This window comes from Tupaia chinensis, unplaced genomic scaffold (assembly GCF_000334495.1).
Source record: "Tupaia chinensis unplaced genomic scaffold, TupChi_1.0 Scaffold149798_1, whole genome shotgun sequence".
NCBI classification, from domain to species: domain Eukaryota; kingdom Metazoa; phylum Chordata; class Mammalia; order Scandentia; family Tupaiidae; genus Tupaia; species Tupaia belangeri.
In genome coordinates, this window is record NW_006209642.1 from 556,163 (window position 1) to 574,692 (window position 18,530).

An 18,530-nucleotide genomic window follows, 5' to 3' on the forward strand; every position below is an offset into this window, starting at 1 on the left:
GTGCTGCCCACAATAAACAGACGACACTGTCGTCTCCGTGCTGTAACACTACGCTGCTTGCCCTGGCTCTCACTCCTTCACTCAGGAAACCCGTTCGGCTGTCCCCCCGGGTCGGGACAGGTGAGGGTCAGTGAAAGATTTACTCTAAGGAATAGGGTATACAAAGCATGGAAGCAATAATTCTAAAACATGCTGTTTGTCTTGTCAGATTATGTAAAAATCAATCACAGTTTTGAGGAAGTCTATTTGTCTGTCAGTTTCTAAGCCCAAACATTCAACTTGCCATATACCTTGAATTCAGAGAAATAGTTAATTCAGTTTGGGCAAATATGTGTTTTATTTTTGTTACTTTATTGTAATGTCTATTTAATACTCACTGTATTTGTACTTGAGACAAATAGGTGATACTGAATTTTATAACCTATTTTCTACTTTTTCATTGAAACATTGACATCTTAATGATAGGAAAATTTTTTTTGAGAGGTTTTTTCACTATAGGGCACGTGCGCTCGCCAGACAGACAGAGACATAGAGACAGAAAGAGAGAAATCACCCCCCAGGGGAGATGGCCACGCCGCAATCTCTTCTCCTCCATTCTCCTCTTGGGATCTTGGGCACACATGCACACGCGCCCGGCGTGAGTTTTAAGCCACCGGGTCTGGGGAGCGAATTGGGTCGACTACGTGGGAGTCCAGCGACATAGCCATTACGCTAACTGCTGGTTTCCAATGATAGGAAAATTTAAGGTATAATAAATGAAAATTTTACTTTAAAAAAAAAAAGAACAAAAATTTCTTTCTTTTCAAGAGATTATGTAAGTGTGCATTCATTTACTAAATATAATTCCTTTTATTTATTTATTTATTTATTTATTTATTTATTTATTTATTTTTGTCAGAGAGTGCCCATGTGCACATGAGAGAGACAGAAAAACAGAGACAGGGAGAAACCATCCTCTCATGGAGCCTGGCGGTCCTGAAATTCTTACTTTTCCAATTCTCCATCATGCAAGATTACGGAGATGCTGGGGTTTGAACTCTGGTCAATGTCTAACCACCATACCATGGGGCTGATTCATATTTACTAAATCTAACTCTTCAATCAAGTAGTAATTTGTACCAAAGTATCTAAATTCTATATTTTCCAACACTGAAGTATCTAACCTTATCTTCTGTTAGCCTGTGATTTATAGTACTCTATTGGAACTGAGATCTGTTTAGGAGGTTTTGTATTCTTTTGATCTCTCAATTCAGACATGTCTCAGCACTACACTGATTTAATTAGATTTTTGTAGTATGTGTCAGCTATGTCTGATGGGACTTGTCCTGAAATATTGGATTTTGAAAAACTTTATTCACTGGTTGCAACTTGGTTTAGGGGATTGTTTTGCCCCAGAACACTTTGTTGCTTTTCCCTCAATACCTGTAGACACTTTCATTGTATTTTATCCAAAGGCAATAGACTAATAAGTTTCTCTGGTCAGAACACCTTAGAAGCTAGAGGATCCTTGGCTACTGAAGGGGAAAGCAAGGAAAGCAGCTATTAGTGACAATAGTACAGAATGTAGAAATCATGGACAGGTCCAGAGGAGCAGAGAGGGATTGCCTACAGTCTTTGAGCCCTCTAGGGGGAAGTAATGAGAGAAGAAAACTCAGAGAACCACATATGGCCTAAGAGCCAATGAGGAGGAAAAAATAAACAGTAGAGAAACATCCATACAAATCTTGACAGAGTTATGAGAGTGAACTGTTAGGAAAAGTCAAGAGAATAAATATAACTGCCTTCCCTGATTAAGAGGGCTTCAAATAAATGGTGGTAACCTAAACCTTTAATGCAGTGTAAACTCTCTGAGAGTAGTTTAGTAAGTTAGAGGATTATTGTAGTCAATTAGGTGTGAGATGAAAAGTAAGAAGCTTTCAATCTCAAGTAGAATTGCATTTTGGATAATCACTTGGGATGAAGTTTATATAAGTATTATCACAGTGCTCTCTTTCATATATCACGCTTCTGGAGAGGAGGTAAGGGCAAAGAGGCTTGATACCTTGCTATCGCTGCACATACAAGCAAGGGGTGAATGTTTCACTGGCACAGAAAAAATGTCTGAAGACAGAAATCCCTTTGGAGGGGCTGATATTGTTATTGCTGGTTACCTAATGTAGAGGCTTTAGCCTAAGAACTAGAACTGTGGTTTTTCCAAAGGGGAGACTAAGGGAGCCCCATGTTGTCACTGACTAAGCAACTTATACCTGGGCTGCTTCTAACTCTGAGATCATCCTGCTGCCTATGGTGTCTCCTTTATCCCTTTATCATGTCCTGTCTTTTCCTTAAGTAGAAAGAGACAATGGAAGGTGTGTATATGTGTGTGAATATACAAGATGTATCTCTTGATTTTTCCACCCATCATGAATCATAACAAGTTAATAAGCAAAAAACAAACAAAAACAAAAACAAAAAACAAAAAAACAAAACAGGGTTAGAATTTTTAGAGTTCATTTAGTTTGATTTTTCCTAGCACTCCTAATGATGTGGAAAGGATTTTGCCATTACCTTGAAAACCAGCTTAATGCCTCCTACTTCCCATAAAGCAGGAGGTTAAAAAGAAACAGCTGCATAGGCCCCTGATGCCACAGAGTAAACACCCTCATGTCCTTTTCCTCAATAGGAGGAAATATTTTTAAATTTTATCGTTTATAGCCATCAGTTCTTCCACTACTTTAAGCCAAATGCTCTTGCTGGTTAGCTATAATTTTATTTATGCACGTAGTTAATCATGTCTCTCACCAGCAGATGGTTGTTTCACATAATGGTTCATAATAAACCTTTTTAACAGTCATATTATTAGATTACAGAAGGGGTGGTCAGTACTACCAAAGGATGCTGGAAGTTAGTTTTAAGTAAGCATCATCATTAACTAGAACAGGACATCTCGGACAAGAGATATTTTTCTAATCTACATTCTGAGCTTGCATCATTTAAAATCATAAACAGTCTTGCTACATATTTTTTTTTTTTGGAGAGATTTTTGCTATAGGATGCATGTACTCGCCACAAAGACAGAGAGAGACAGAGAGACAGAAAGCAAGAAATCATCCCCCAGGGGGATGGGCACACTTCAATCCCTTCTTCTTCATTCTCTTCTCAGGATCTTGGGCATGCACACACACACACACACACACACACACACACACACACCTGGTGTGAGTTTAAGCCACGGGGTCTGGGACTCAAACCACCGTCAACTACATAGGAGTCCAGCAACATAGCCATTATGCCAACTGCTGGACCCCATTCTTGCTACTTTCTAATATCAGTCTCCCAACAACTTTGCCAGTTACAAAGGCTTTCTAGTTACTGTGTGATCACATGCAAGTTCCTAGTTCCTAAACTCACCAAATCTTTGTTTCCCTGCAAGTGAAATACCCACATTTGAATTAGAAGTACTGGGTAAGAAGGTATAGAAAAAGTACTTAACAAAGGGCCTCATCTGGAGTAGAAACATACTAAGCGAGCATCTTTGTTTGTATTAACAGGCAAACTGGACCAGCTTTACTACTTTTATGCAATCCAAGAGGAAATGTCCAAAGTAGGACTCTGAGGATAATTGAGGAGTCTAGGAGGAATTGAGTTATGATTAAAGACAGGGGTAATTCAGTCTTTACAACTGCATAAAGTTAAAAGGCTGAGAGTGGTCATAGGACGAGACATAGCTGAAGGGCATCAAGGAGGCACTGCTGACCAAAATGCAATGAGATGATTAGAGTATTTGATGCAGCTAGACAAAGGAAAGGGAAATTGCAACAGTCTTCCTAATAAACAGCAGAAAGGATTACTGGTAACCCTAATATATTGGAAGAAATATTAATTTAAAAGTTACAGAAATATCATTTCAACAGAAGCCAAAAAAAAAAAATTCTCTTGTCCTCTGTTGATACATAAAAAAGGGGGAAGGAGAGAACAGAAACAAACAAACAAAAACTACCTAGGGAACTTTGAGTCCAAAGAGCAAAGAAACAAAAGATTAAGAACTTGGTAAAGACAAGAGACAATGAAATTGCAGTCCAGATCCTTGGACTGTTAACATTTTAAAATGCTATGCATTTGTACTTAAAATGGTGAACTATGTTTATCTTTCATAACACTTCATTGGTCCTGTGGAGTAATAAAATAAGCCAATAATTATTTCATTGTGCTTTATACTCATAAGTCACTTTATACTCAAAATTTCTATCAAATGCTTAAATGAGGAGTTTCTAAAGAATCGGATGAACTACTATTTTTATAAAAGTTTGTGTCATATGGGGTGTACAAAGCAATAAAATAAGTAAAAGAAAAGTCATTAAAAGTGAATTTACTGGAAAAATAATTTATTAAACTGTTTATTCAAAACTTGGAGCCTAAAGTCAGAAGCCAAATAATCTTTTAGTTAAAACAGGAAAGCCTGTATGACCTTTTCTAGTCTTAAGAGCTTTAAGTTAGTTGCCAATAGATGGCGAACTAAAGACTGCCAAGAACTAATCAAAATGCCTCCACACTCCCTTTCTGAAATCCCACCTAATAGAAAATCTCACCCATATGGGACACTTATTAATCAAATGATTTAAGACTTCTTCCTTTTGTTTTATAAAATCTATTCTTCATGTGATTAGCAAGTGGTGTGGTGGTCAAGGCACTGGATTTCTATTGGCCAACTGCTGTTCAAGTTCTGGACTTAACCGGCTGGACAATCACAGGGATGTGTGTGTGTGGGTGTGTGAGCACACATATGCACCTCAAATCTCGAGGGAATGGAGGAAAAGGGATTGTGCTGTGACCATCCCCCCCTCCACCCCAGAGTATGATTTCTCACATTCTCTCTCTCTCTGTTTCTCTCCAGGGAGCACACACACCCTATGGGGAAAACCTAAAACCAAAGCAAAACAAACGAAAAAAATTCTACTCTTCCTTTGAACTCTTCCAGAGTCTACCAGAACTAAAGTGAAGAAAGCTGACTTTAACTAGAATACACTCTGAATATATGGCCTTTGATTAATTCTGTATGTGGCTTTCACCTTTTTGACAATTTGAACAAAGATTCATTTTTCATCCTAACTTAGTCATGGCCGTACTGTGATAATGTTTTGCTTGAATTCAAAGAGCCTGTGTCATAGTATTTCCATCATACATCTATATACACAGCATGAAATATGCACACAGATTATTTCAGCAAGCAGAACTCCAAAGACAGAGTTTCTATGCTAGAAGGCTTGTTCGTTTTGGAGGGGTCTGTATTGTAACTTCATTGAATCCTAAATTGTTTCCCAGTTCACTGCAAAAGCCTAATTCTTGCCCGCTCTTTTCCTAGGAAATAGTCCCTATCCTTATGCCTCGTGTGTGTCTGTGTGAAGCAGTGGGGAATGATTAAGAGAAGATACAGGAGTCATTTTTTTTTTTAGTTTTTTTTTTTTTTTTTAAACTATAGGGTGCATGTACTCATCAGAGAGAAACAGAGACAGTGAGAAGAAAATTAAGAGATCACCCCCACCCCCATGCTACAATCCCTTCTCCATTCTCTTCTTGGGGTTTTGGGCATGCACACAAATTCGTCTGGTGAAAATTTTCAACCTATTGGTCCAGGACTTGAACCACTGCTGGCCTTGTGGGAATCTAGTGCCTTGACTGCCATGCCACCTACTTGCTTCACAGGAACCATTTTTAACTTTGAGAATGAGGAAAGTATAGCTAAATATTAAATATAGAGTAAAGCAGAAATCAAATAATGATTTTTAACTAAGTGGTTAACATTTGCCCAGCACATTGTAATATATTATAAATATTTGTTAAGTAAATACACTAATAAGAATATACATTCTCTACATCCTTTATACTAATTTTCATAGTGATTATGACATGAAACAGTGAGGAGGTGGGATAGAGGGTAACTGCAGAGTTGGTAAATGAATCAGATATTTAGTCTATTTTGTAGATTTTGTCTTTCTTTTTTAGAGATTGTTGCTTTAGGGTACATGTGCTTGTTGGAGAAACGGAGAGACACAGAGATACAGAAAGAGAGAAATGGAGAGAAATGTCCACGTTGCAATTCCTTCTCCTTCATTCTCCTCTTGGGACTTTGGACACACGTGCACATGCACCCAGTGCTATTTCAAGCCACCAGGTCCAAGTCTCAAACTGTGGTTGACTATGTGGGAGTCCAGCACCTCAACCACTATGCCATCTGCTGGCCCCTGTTTTGTAGATTTCTAAAAGTCTGCTTTCTCAGAATTTCTCCCACAGTGAATGGCCAGGCTAACAAAAGATTTCAATGGCAGAATAAACTTTTGAACAATCTTGGTTAATAAATTTCGCCAATTTTAGGAGGCCATTCAAAACTGTCAATATGTTATCTAGAAAGTACAACATATAGTTATGTTAGCACCCTTAATCCTTAACAGTATATTGCTATAGCATTAAGAATTTTAAAGACATAATTCTAAGGTAATGCAAGTTGTTATCAAAAAGGGAAAAAATATTATGAGAGAGCAGTAGGTGGGGATGGAAGACAAGATTTACTCATATTTGAATTTTGGATAGGGTTTCCAAGAAATTTTTCTGTTATTAATTACATGAGAATTCTTTGAAAAATATTTGACGTCTCTTCTTTTGATTTCTCTTTCCTTTTACATTTATTTAGAGTAGAATCTTACAATTAAAAATCCTGTTAAGAGGTACAATTGAAATGTCTTTTAGCCTGATTTAGCATCTGTTGTTCTGACAGGTCAAAATAGTTTTAAGAGCTTTGGCAGGCCTCACTGGGGAGAACCTAAGATGGGATAGTTGCCCAGTTCACCTCTGGAGAAAAGGTTTAACATCAACATGACCTGAAAGAATGAGCAAGCCCCACCTACATCACAGCAGGCCTGGCTGCAGTTTTATTACATGGCAAGTCAACTTGTCTGGGATGGAGGGAACAACCCATGAAATGGCCATCAGTTGTGGAGAGAAGAAAGTTTGCAAAGGAAAATACCTTAAGCTTTTAGAATAATGTATTAATTGCTGGAATTAAAATAATGTAAGGGGAGCCCTAAATATAGATTTATTGACAACTGCTAACACTTATTACACACTTGCAGTACTTTAGGTACTGTCCTAAGAATTTGCATATCTTAACTAATTTATTTCTTACAACCCTATGAGGTAGACACCAATCTTTTCTTTAGGAGAGGTGTTTGCTATAGGGTGCATGCGCTTGCCAGAAAGACAGAGAGACAGAAAGCGAGAAATCACCTCCCCCCGGGGCGATGGCCATGCTGCAGTCCCTTCTCCTCCATTCTCCCCTTGAGGTGTTGGGCATGCATGCACGCGTGCCCGGCATAAGTTTAAGCCACCAGGTCCGGGACTCAAACTGCAGTCCACTTACGTGAGAGTTCAATGACACAGCCATTACGCCAACTGCTGGTCCCAAGGAGACATTAATCTTATCTCCACTTTATAGATGGAAAACATTTCAGTATCAACAATGGTGCATGCCTCATGGTGGTCTGTGTGAGAATTTCTCTAGGGCACATAATTAGGTGTGGAATTGAGGGGCTATGGGGAAGTGCATGTCTTCATCTTTCTAGATAAACTGAATTTTCCTCCAGAGCAACTGCACCCCTTTATATTCTCAGCAAAGCATGATATTGCCCATTGCTCCATTGTCAGGCTTTTAAAAGTATGAAAATTTAAGGGATATGAAATTATCTCTGAATTATCTTTGTATTTTGTTGACTACTAACACTTCATCTTTTTTTTTTTTTTTATATATTTGTTGGTCTTCTGTTTTCCTTTTCTAGGATTTTACTTTTTCTTTGCTCATTTTTATTGAATTGTACTTGTTTTAATTGGTTATATATAATCTTATGCTTTAACTATTATTTTTTCTGCTGGTTATTGGCAGAGCTAATATTCTTTCCCAGTCTTTTTTCCTTCTTTCCTCTTTCTTTCCTAATGTCTTTTTATATGTATACATGCATTAATTTTAGCTTTTAATGTAGTCAATAGATCAATCGTTTTCTTTTCTTCTTTTTTTTATTTTTAGGTTTTTGCTATAGGGCAAGGGCACTTACGAGACACACACACACACACACACACACACACACACACACAGAGAGAGAGAGAGAGAGAGAGAGAGAGAGAGAGAGAGAAATCATCCCCCAAGGGGGATGGCTACACCACAATCCCTTTTCCTCCATTTGTCTCTTGGAATTTTGGGCATGCACGCATGCACACACACGTGCCCAGCATGATCTTCAAGCTGCCAGGTCTGGGACCATGATTAACCATGTGGGAATCCAGCATCTTAACCACTATGCCACCTGCTGGCCCTAATCAATCTTTTTTTAATAGTTTATTCTTTATATCCTAAAGAATTAATATATTTTCTAATACAGTAATCTCATTTCTGTCATGCCTCAAGTTTCCATATGACCATGTCTCTGTTTCTGGACTTTCTTTCAGATCTTTTCATCTCTTGCCCCCCTTCTCCTCTTTCGCATCCTTCTCCTTTTCCCTTAAATCCTGTGCCAATAGCACATTATCTCAATTGCTTTTACTTTACAGTTAGCCAAGATATCAGTAGAGTAATCCTGCATATCTTATTATTTTTCTTCAGTATTATGTTTCTTTATCTTGAGTCTTATGGTTTTTCTTCAATATTGTATTTTACTATTCTTGGGTCTTTTTCATTCTTATATGTTTGATAATTGAGTTGGTTAACTTTGATCAACTGACCTTTTGTAAGTTTAAATGTAAACGAATGATTTAATAGATTAAGTTGAGAGGTATAGTTTTCCATTTATTTAGATCTTTAATATTTTTCAATAATATTTTATCATTTCTTCATAACATGACTTGTTAGATTTATCTCTGGTATCTTATTGTTATTATAAATGGAAGTTTAAAAACATTTCATTTCCTAGTTGTTTGTTATTGGTGTGTGGGACTGCATTTGACGTTTTGCATTGATTTTTACATTGATCACACATCTATAACATTGCTGAAGTCTGATTAATTGTAACATTTGGTTGTCAGTTGTTTTGAAAAAATGGCAGTTCTGCTTGATTATTTATACTATATATTCCTTACAGATATGCAGATACTATACATATGAAAAAATATCTGTAATCTACCATCAATCTTCTTATTCTTGTCATTCAGAGCTATCTAGGACTTGTAATACAATGCAATGTAGTATTGTTGATAATGGATGCTCTAAGCTTTAGCCCAGTGACCAAAGTTTTTCTATTTAATGTCATTGCTATAAGCAAACAGAAAATTTCTTCCTGTTTTTGGGTAGTCCAGGTTAGGCTGTAATAACAAATGAATTTAGCATTTCAATGGCTTTCAGAGGAAAGTTCATGTCTCGCTCACACTTTTTCTCCCTTATGGGTCAGCTGTGGCACTGCTTTTATTGCCTGAAGCCAGGAAAAAGGATGATGGAACTCCATCTGTAACATCACCCATTACATGGCTGAGGGAAACAGCTCATGGTGAAGGGTCGTGGTTTCTAAATTTTTTGCTTAAAGGGGAGGACACATCTTTTCTGCTTACATTTTATTGATTGACTAGAGGAAGCCTAGTGGTCATGTCTGATTTAAACATGCTGGAAATATACAATCCTCCCTTAGGGATGGGGTATTTTAGAGAGAGGATGGAAATAATAATTTAAAATCGCTTTAGTTTGTGTGTCAGATGCCTGTTTGCATTTTTCAATAGACTGGACCATCCTTTTTCTTCCCCAGGTAAAGGGAGAAAATGGATTGCAAACCATTAACTTTCTATAGTGCATAAAAATTCAAGAGGTGAAATACTGTTGATATATGTTCATGTAATAAAATAGACTTTCCCCAAATTTATTTATTTTTCATTTTATTTTAAACTTTGTACTACTGTGGACCAGAAGCTAACTCATTCTCTCTCTCTCTTTCTTTCCCTCCTGCCCTTATACACTTTAAAAATATTGATGTTGCTTGGAAAAAATAATAGAGCCAGTAAGAAAACTCAGCAGTGTGATGTGTCTTATAAAGAAACCTCATTTCAGGGAAAGGTAATGAAAAATGTAAACATGATGTACCTTATCCAGTATTCATTTTTCTTTTTATACTTAGAGAACTCAGATATTTCAGAGGCTGGAGGAGCAGTGATATATTCAATTCCAAACAAAATTCCAGCATCCTTTGCAGATAACAGTGGTCGTGTAACCCAACTGTGGACAATGATTTGTAAGCAGAATTGAGGGTTCCAGGAAAGCTTCTTATAAAGGAGTAAGCTTCAGCTGATGTATATCTTTTTGCCTTTCTTGTTCCTGAGTGGAATATGGATTGGGTCCAGATATAAAACATATCTTATGACCACAAAGCCATCCTGAAGCAAGGGTCAAGAAGAATGCAAAGACTATAGCTCTGACATGTATGAGCTGCTGATCCAATAGAAGCAAGCATACATCTCTGTACATCTCATGATGTGAGAAAACACAACATATAATTTATTTGGGCCACTGTCTTGGGAGTTTGTATTACTCGGCAGCAATTATTCATTGACATAGTAGTCCAGAGCAGCACCAAGAGAAGATGCTTACAGCAGAGGAGGAAGGCTCATGAATCATTTGACCTCACAAAATACTTGATTTATATTTTTAATGGCATTTGTGGTAGCAGTTGTGTTTATGAAAATCCAGTCTCCCCTACTGGTGTAAAAATTCTTCAAAGGATATTCAGTCTTTGTCCCTAACTGCATGTTAATTTAGAATTCATAAATATTTTGGGTGAACTTATCTAAGTTTTATGTCATGTGGAAAACAAATTAAATCATGAGCAAAGATGGCTCTAATTTTTGCACTTGCAACTTATATGCTATATGAATAACATTTTTATTATGAGAGAGAATAGGGAATAGGAAATACGCCCTAATGAAGAAAAAAGAAGAAAGCTCCTAAAAATTCTCTATGCTTTTGCAAATAACACTACACAAAACTAAGAATAGCCATTATCCTCCTCATTTTCACTACAATAATATTCCTATTGACCCCTCTCATCAAACATGAACACATTTGTAAACATTTTAATGGGAAATAATTAAGCATCCACTTTACAGGCCTGGATTGGCTCTTTCTGACTTCTTTTTGTTTCCTAATTTTAAAAATTCTTTGAAGGGTACCCATTTTTCCTCAGTAATTAATGCAAAAAACACGGCATTGATATGGTTAAATTTCCAGGACTGTCACTTTTTAGGGATGGACTAAATGACTAGTGTATTTGCTTACAACAACGTCTTGAACTTGATGGAACTTATGTTGAAAATTAAAGTTGAGGGACCAGCAGATGGTGTAATGGTTATGTCACTGGACTCCCATGTGGTCAATTGTGGTGGTCAAGTCCTGGACTCAGTGGCTTGAAACGTGCATGCCCAAAATCCTGAAGGAGAATGGAGAAGGGAATGGCATGGCGATCCCCCTTGGGGGGAGGGTGATTTTTCACTTTCTGTAGCAAAAATCCCTCTTTCTCTCTCTAAAAAAAAAAAAAGAAAAGAAAAAGAAAGAAAATAAATTAAAGTTGACATTTTAATTTTTCCTTTAAACTGTATTTTTCCATGAAGTTTTTGAAGTACCTTTGTATAGCAATGAACAGCCAGGTTTATTTTGTTATTCCCTGAAATTAATATCTTCTAGGGAAGGCAGGTACTGAAAGAATAATTACAATAAAGTATGACCCTTCTTAGGATGAGGATGTCTAGAGGTGACAAAAGAGCAGGGAGAAACCTATCCCAGTCTAGATATTAGGGAATTCTGCAGAAATAGGAAAAGAATGTTTGGTCTGAATCTGGTAGAATGATGAACTGTGTCTCTAAAGGGACTCTCTTGGTTTTGCATTTAAAGACTATTATCAAGATTCTAGAATTTCTGTTTAGAAGATTTTTTTTGGTATCCCATGAGCCAAGCTAAAACATCCGCTTTTAAAATTTAATATACTTATATCTAGTATCCATGATCTTATGAAATAATCAGGATTAGATTCCAGTTATAACATGAGAAAAGTCAGTGGTAATTAGAATATATATTTCTATGCTTTCTAATTTCTCTTTCTCTCTTGAGCTATTCTTTTTATAAAAACAAAGAAAATAATAATACACAAACAGAAAGACCCAACCAACCAACCTATTGTCTTATAAAATAATTTACTGATGTCTTCCCTTTTTGTGGGACATTGTAAATTTAACTACTTTTAAATTTCAGAAGGACTTGCTACTTCATTCTGTAACTATTTCAGTTGACTATTGTTAATTAATAAAGTTAGAATGATGCATACAATATTTTCCCCATTTTAAGATTAAAAATATTCTTATGCAAACTATCCTTTACCAATAATGTTTTTCTTACATGCTACCCCATAATTAGAATCAGCTTATGCTTCATGACACATTCAGTATCTTAAGCTGCAGCCAAATTATTGTGAAATGTTTAATTTCTAGAGGAAGATGGAGATTTTAAATATAATCTCAGGCATATAAGTTATCGGACTGAAGAAATGAAGAGAAACATTTGTTTAGAATGCTCCAAACAACACAGGAAGAGGTGGGAGAAGAAGGGACAAGGGAAAAAATGTGAGGAGCAAGAACAATATTTATTCACCAATAGAGATTATATGGTTTTATTAAATGTCCCAACCTAACGTGAAAATGGTCTAGGCTAGTGTTTCTCAATGTTTAGAGTTTATAACACTCATCTGGGACCTTTTAAAGATACAGATACTGATTCAGTAGTACAGGAGTAGGGCCTAAGATGGTGTGTTTCTAAGACTTCCATAAGCTGCTGGTCTGTTGAGTAGCCAGATTCTAGGGCTGTTGCTGTGAATATTGGCTCCTGTTAGAAACACCTGGGGAAATAAAAAAGATCCTGATGTTCTGGCCACACCCCTGAACTATTAAGTTAGACCTGCTGGTGCTGAGACTCAGGCTTCAGTGTTTTTTAAATCTCCCCCAGGATATACCAGTGTGTAGCTAGACTTGAGAAACCACTAGTCAGAGGATTATTGTCCCTCATCATTGGCAGGAACTGGTGGATTCACTCCAATGGTACTTTAGAATCACTCATAAACTGAAAGTCAAATTGCTCTATTACAATAGACTGCAGCTGAGAAAACAAAACGTGCACCACATTATTTAAATAAAAGCCCAGCACACATAGGATATGTTTGGCTTCATAGATCCTCAAAAATGTTATTGTTTCTGTTCTTGCATAATTTTGTGATTGAGTTCTGTGTAAAAGTATGTCTTGGGAATAGTGGTTGAAATAAGAAAAATAAGCCACTATGTTTCTCCCTGCATGAACCTGGAGTGATTGGAAGGCTGATCTCTTCACACTGACTTGTCTGATCTTCTCAGGAATGGCAGGATTCCAGGGAACAGAGCCTTGAGTGTTGGTTCTAATTTATCCTGGTCCATTCCTTACAAAGTGAGTTTCCTCCTAGCCCTTATTTCTTACACATACAGAAAAGTATCTTAGTTTTTAATGTATCGCTGAGTTTTAGAATTGTGTTCCTTTGTTCAGCCTATATGTGTTAATATTTTTAATTGCAGGCAACTGATCTGGAATCTGAGTGAATGATATAGAAACGTTTATTTAAAAGAATAACGGTGTGGGACCAGCAGTTAGCGTAATGGCTATGTCGCTGAACACCTATGTAGTTGAGCACGGTTCGAGTCCTGGACCTGGTGGCTTAAACTCACGCTGGGCGTGTGTGTGTGTGTGTGTGTGTGTGTGTGTGTGTGTGTATGCCCAAGAACCAGAGAAGAGAATAGAGGAGAAGGGATAGCAGCGTGGCCATCCCCCCTGCAGGGGTGATTTCTCGCTTTCTGTCTCTCTGTCTCCCTCTGGCGAGTGCACATGCCATATAGCAAAAAACCCCCAAAAAACCAAACACACCCCCCCCCCCCACCGCAAGCAAAAAATAATGGAGAATAATGGGAAGCTCATAGGACATCAGAGATAAGAAAAACCCGATCTGAGATTAAATGCCCAGGAACAAAGCTGAAACCACACTGTCTGAAAAGAAATTGCCACTTGTGTTAGATGTTAGAATTTGCCCAGCTGCCATTTTGCACCAAGAACACAACACTGCATTCACTTTGTGACTGAAAGCTGGATACAACTTCACCCCATTCAGAAGAAAATGGATTTTGTCTGTTTTCTCATAGTGCTCATTAAGTTCTCCTAGGAATGTACGATGGCATTTCAGAGCTGCTCCTAACAGCAGGGGTTTGTTCTACCTTAACCAAGCATGACTTGAACGGCGGGAAATGCTTCACACACAGGAAGGGCATTTAAAGATCGCAGCGGTAGGTGGCGCTCGCAGGCGGTTGGTCAGACAGAGTGGCCCGGAGGCTGACGTGAGCAAGGTCAGACCAAGATGGCGGTGCGGGCTGTGCAGGCTGTGCGGGCCGTGCAGGCCGTGCATCTGGAGTCTGACGCCTTCCTTATTTGTCTCGACCACGCTTTGAGCACAGAAAAGGAGGAGGTAATGGGGTTGTGTATTGGGGAATTAAATGATGACACAAAGGATGACTTCAAATTTTCATATGACGGACCCGACATGCGCACAGTTGCGGAAAAGGTTGATACCGTCAGAATTGTTCACATTCATTCTGTCATCATTTTGCAACGTTCCGATAAGAGGAAAAACCGAGTAGAAATTTCTCCAGAGCAGCTGTCTGCAGCTTCAACAGAGGCAGAGAGGTTGGCTGAACTAACAGGTCGCCCTATGAGAGTCGTGGGCTGGTATCATTCCCATCCTCATATAACTGTTTGGCCTTCACATGTTGATGTTCGCACGCAAGCTATGTACCAGATGTTGGATAAAGGCTTTGTAGGACTTATTTTTTCTTGCTTCATAGAAGATAAAAATACAAAGACTGGCCAGGTACTCTACACTTGCTTCCAATCTGTAAAGGCCCAAAAGAGCTCGGACTATGAGAGGCTTGAAATCCCAATCCATATTGTACCTCATGTCACTATCGGCAAAATATGCCTTGAGACAGCAGCAGAGCTGCCTAAGGTCCTGTGCCAGGAGGAGCAGGATGCATACAGGAGGATTCATAGCCTAACACATCTGGACTCAGTAACCAAGATCCATAATGGCTCAGTGTTTACCAAGAATCTGTGCAGTCAGATGTCAGCGGTCAGCGGGCCTCTCCTGCAGTGGTTGGAAGACAGATTGGAGCAAAACCGACAGCATTTACGGGAGTTGCAACAAGAAAAGGAAGAGCTTATGCGAGAACTTTCTCCTCTAGAGTAAAGCAGGAGACAACATGGAAAAAGATGAACATCCAGTATAAAATTAATTAAGCTAAAATACACTTTGAAGGAGGACTCACATTACCAAACATAAAGATTAACCATAAATCTACAGTAAAAAATTAAGATGGTACGGTATTAACAGAGGCATGAGTACATAAATCAATGGAACAGAAGAGAAAGACCAGAACTAAACTCACATAAATATGCTCAACTAATTTTTTCAAAGCATAAAGCAATTCAATAGAAGGATATCCTTTTCAACAAATTATGCTGGACTCCCATAGGCAAAAAATAAGTAAGATTTTACCTAGGCCTCATACCTCAAATAAAAGTTAACTCAAAATATATCATGGACTTAACTGTATGATATAAAACTATAAAACTTTTAGAAAAGAAATCATAGGAGAAAAATCCTCAGGATCTTGGACTTGGGCAATAAATTCTTGGGCTACCCCAAAAGCATATTTTATGAAAAAGAAAAGCTGACATATTAGTCTTCACCAAAATTAAAAACTTTTACTCTGTAAAATAAGAGAAAAAAACAAGGTACAGATTGAGAGGAGATATTTGAAAACTATATATCTGATCAGTCTGGAATACCATATGCTTAAAATGCAATAATAAAAAAAAAACTAACAAAATCAGCAAAATTTATGTATAGGCAATGCACCAAACAGTATATATGGATGTCAAGTAAGCACATGAAAAGATGTTGAATGTCATAAATCATCAATGTATACAAACTAAAACCACAATGATACATGACTTACATGCTTATCAGAATTGCTAAAGAAAAAAAGTGAAAATACCAATGCTGTTAAGGATACAAACCGGAACTCTCATACTTTGCCAGTAGGCATGTAAAATGATACGCCTGCTTTGGAAAAGAGTTTGGAAATTTCTTATAAATATATATATGAACCCTCAATTTCACTCCTAGACATTTATACCAGAGAAATGAAAACCTATGTTGGCCCAAGAACCTATATACAAATGTTCATAGCAATTTTATCTGTGCTAACCCAAAACAGGAAGTAACCAAGAAGGCCTGCAATGGGTAAGTGGTTAAACAAACCATCTGTACTATGGAATACTACTTTGCACCAAAAAAGGATAATCTATTATTACACAAAACTTGGATAGAACTCAGGGATGTTGTGAATGAAAAAAAAATCTCAAAAGGTCACATACTATATGGTTACATTTATATAACATTCTTGAAATGTCAAAATTATAGAAATAAACATATTAGTACTTACAGGGACAGGGATGGAGGGAGTGTGGGATATGTATAACTCTATATGTCTCAAGGAGTTCCTTTGTGCTGAGAGAACAACTCTGTGTTACTACCACTAACATTGTCGTGTTGAGTTGTTGAGTGAATCTATATCCGTTTCAAAACTGCATAGATCTATGCACACATACAAATGAATGCATATAAAATCTAGTAAAAATAAGTCTATAGTTTAGTTAGCAATATTATACCACTATCAATATCTTGGTTTTGAAGTTGTACTACAGTTATGGGGGACATTGTGTTAAGGATATGTGGGACTCTGTATTATTTTGCAGCTATCTGTGAGTCAGTAAATATTGAAAAAAAAATTAAAACCGTAAGTTTTAAATAAGGAGAAAAACACACTGGAGAAATAAGCAATAATAAGTAGTAGACTGTCAGTCATCTACTACTCTTCACATAGTCCTTTTGTAATTTGAGTTAGTAGAGACAGCATCAATTTTATTTTACTTTAGTGGGCACTTATTTGGGGTCTACTGCATATTTAAGATGCAAATGAGGAGATAAATTGTCTGAGGTAGAAAGGCTTACAGTGTTTTTAGGACAAGTTCCACATGTATTATTTTAATCTACTGTTGCAAAATGTAATGTATATATGGAAGAAGACACTTTACTGACACAAGCTGTGTGCAGAGGGAAGATGAGAAGAAATAATAAACCACTTTAAACTTCATTTGCTTTAACTTAAATCAGACATAATGAAATAACTAACATGTATGTTGCATTATATTCCTGTTTTCCTATATTTACCAAACATTATATAAGCTCTTCAAGGGTGAATATCCCTCTATTAATTAATTTTTTTTTTGAGAGCTTTTTTGCTACAGGGTGCATGTGCTCTCTAGAAAGACAGAGAGAGAGAGAGAGACAGAAAGTGAGAAATCACCCCCCATGGAGGATGGCCATACCACAATTCCTTCTCCTCCATTTTCCTCGGGATCTTGGGCACGCACGCACACATGACCGGTGTGAGTTTAAGCCATCGGGTCCAGGAGTTGAACCATGGTTGACTACATGGGAGTTCAGCAACATAGCCATTACGCTAACTGCTGCTCCCCTATTATATAAATTTTGCTATTATTTATTATACCTAGCATGTAAATAAACACGTAGTAATTGTCCAAGTATTTTTTGTTGAATGGAATTACTTTTGGGAAATGTATAGTCAGAGTACTCCAAAATATTTACCGTACTATGTAAATAATACTATAAAATAAAACATCATTTCAAATAAGCTTACTGTTTGATCATCATAGTCAATTATAATGAACAGTTGTTGAACTAGCAAGTGAATTTAATATTGTTATTGTTTGTAGGAAATTAAGCCTTTCTAACTTGAGATATAGCCTTGACAAGATCCATATGATAATAAAATTTTAAAATTGACATTAACAGTTGTCATGATTTCAGTTACTCTGCTCTTTGCTATTATTGTCCCATTTTTACAGGATATGTTTTCCAATGCCAGGTTTGAGTACGTGATCTATTTATGACTCAAAGATGGAAACGTCTTATTGGTTTCTCGTATATTCTTGAACTGTCCATAGATTAAAAAGATACTTATGTAGGGGTTGGATGGTAGTACGGCAGCTAAATGTGAGACAGAAACACTTGAGAAGGTTGCCAGTTCAAGTCTGGAGAGCTCTCTAAGTAGCCAGGCATGTGTGTGCTCCTGATTTGGGCTAGCTAAGGCTGGGAGTGTATCACTGCATCAAGATCCTATGGGGGGGGGTACTATAACTCTATCTCTCTCTCTCATTCACAGAATAAATAAACTTTAAAAATGATTATGCATATAAGTAAGTAGTTTCAGGAATCAGAAAAATGTCTGAATAACAATATATTTTGCAAGGAACTCACTGGAGATATTAGGTTGTTGGAAAAGTCATGACACATTTTTGCATAGAAAACAAGAAAAGTATGTTACGA

The 18,530-nt window shown here is 37.2% G+C and overlaps 2 pseudogenes; both read left to right on the top strand.

Annotated features, from left to right (window-relative positions):
• LOC102491073 (histone-lysine N-methyltransferase SUV39H2 pseudogene) overlaps positions 1-10,249 on the top strand; it is a 14,863-nt pseudogene extending 4,614 nt beyond the window's left edge.
• A 4,168-nt stretch (positions 10,250-14,417) lies between these two features.
• Positions 14,418-15,368, top strand: LOC102484360 (lys-63-specific deubiquitinase BRCC36 pseudogene; annotated as a pseudogene).
• The last annotated feature ends 3,162 nt before the right edge of the window (positions 15,369-18,530 follow it).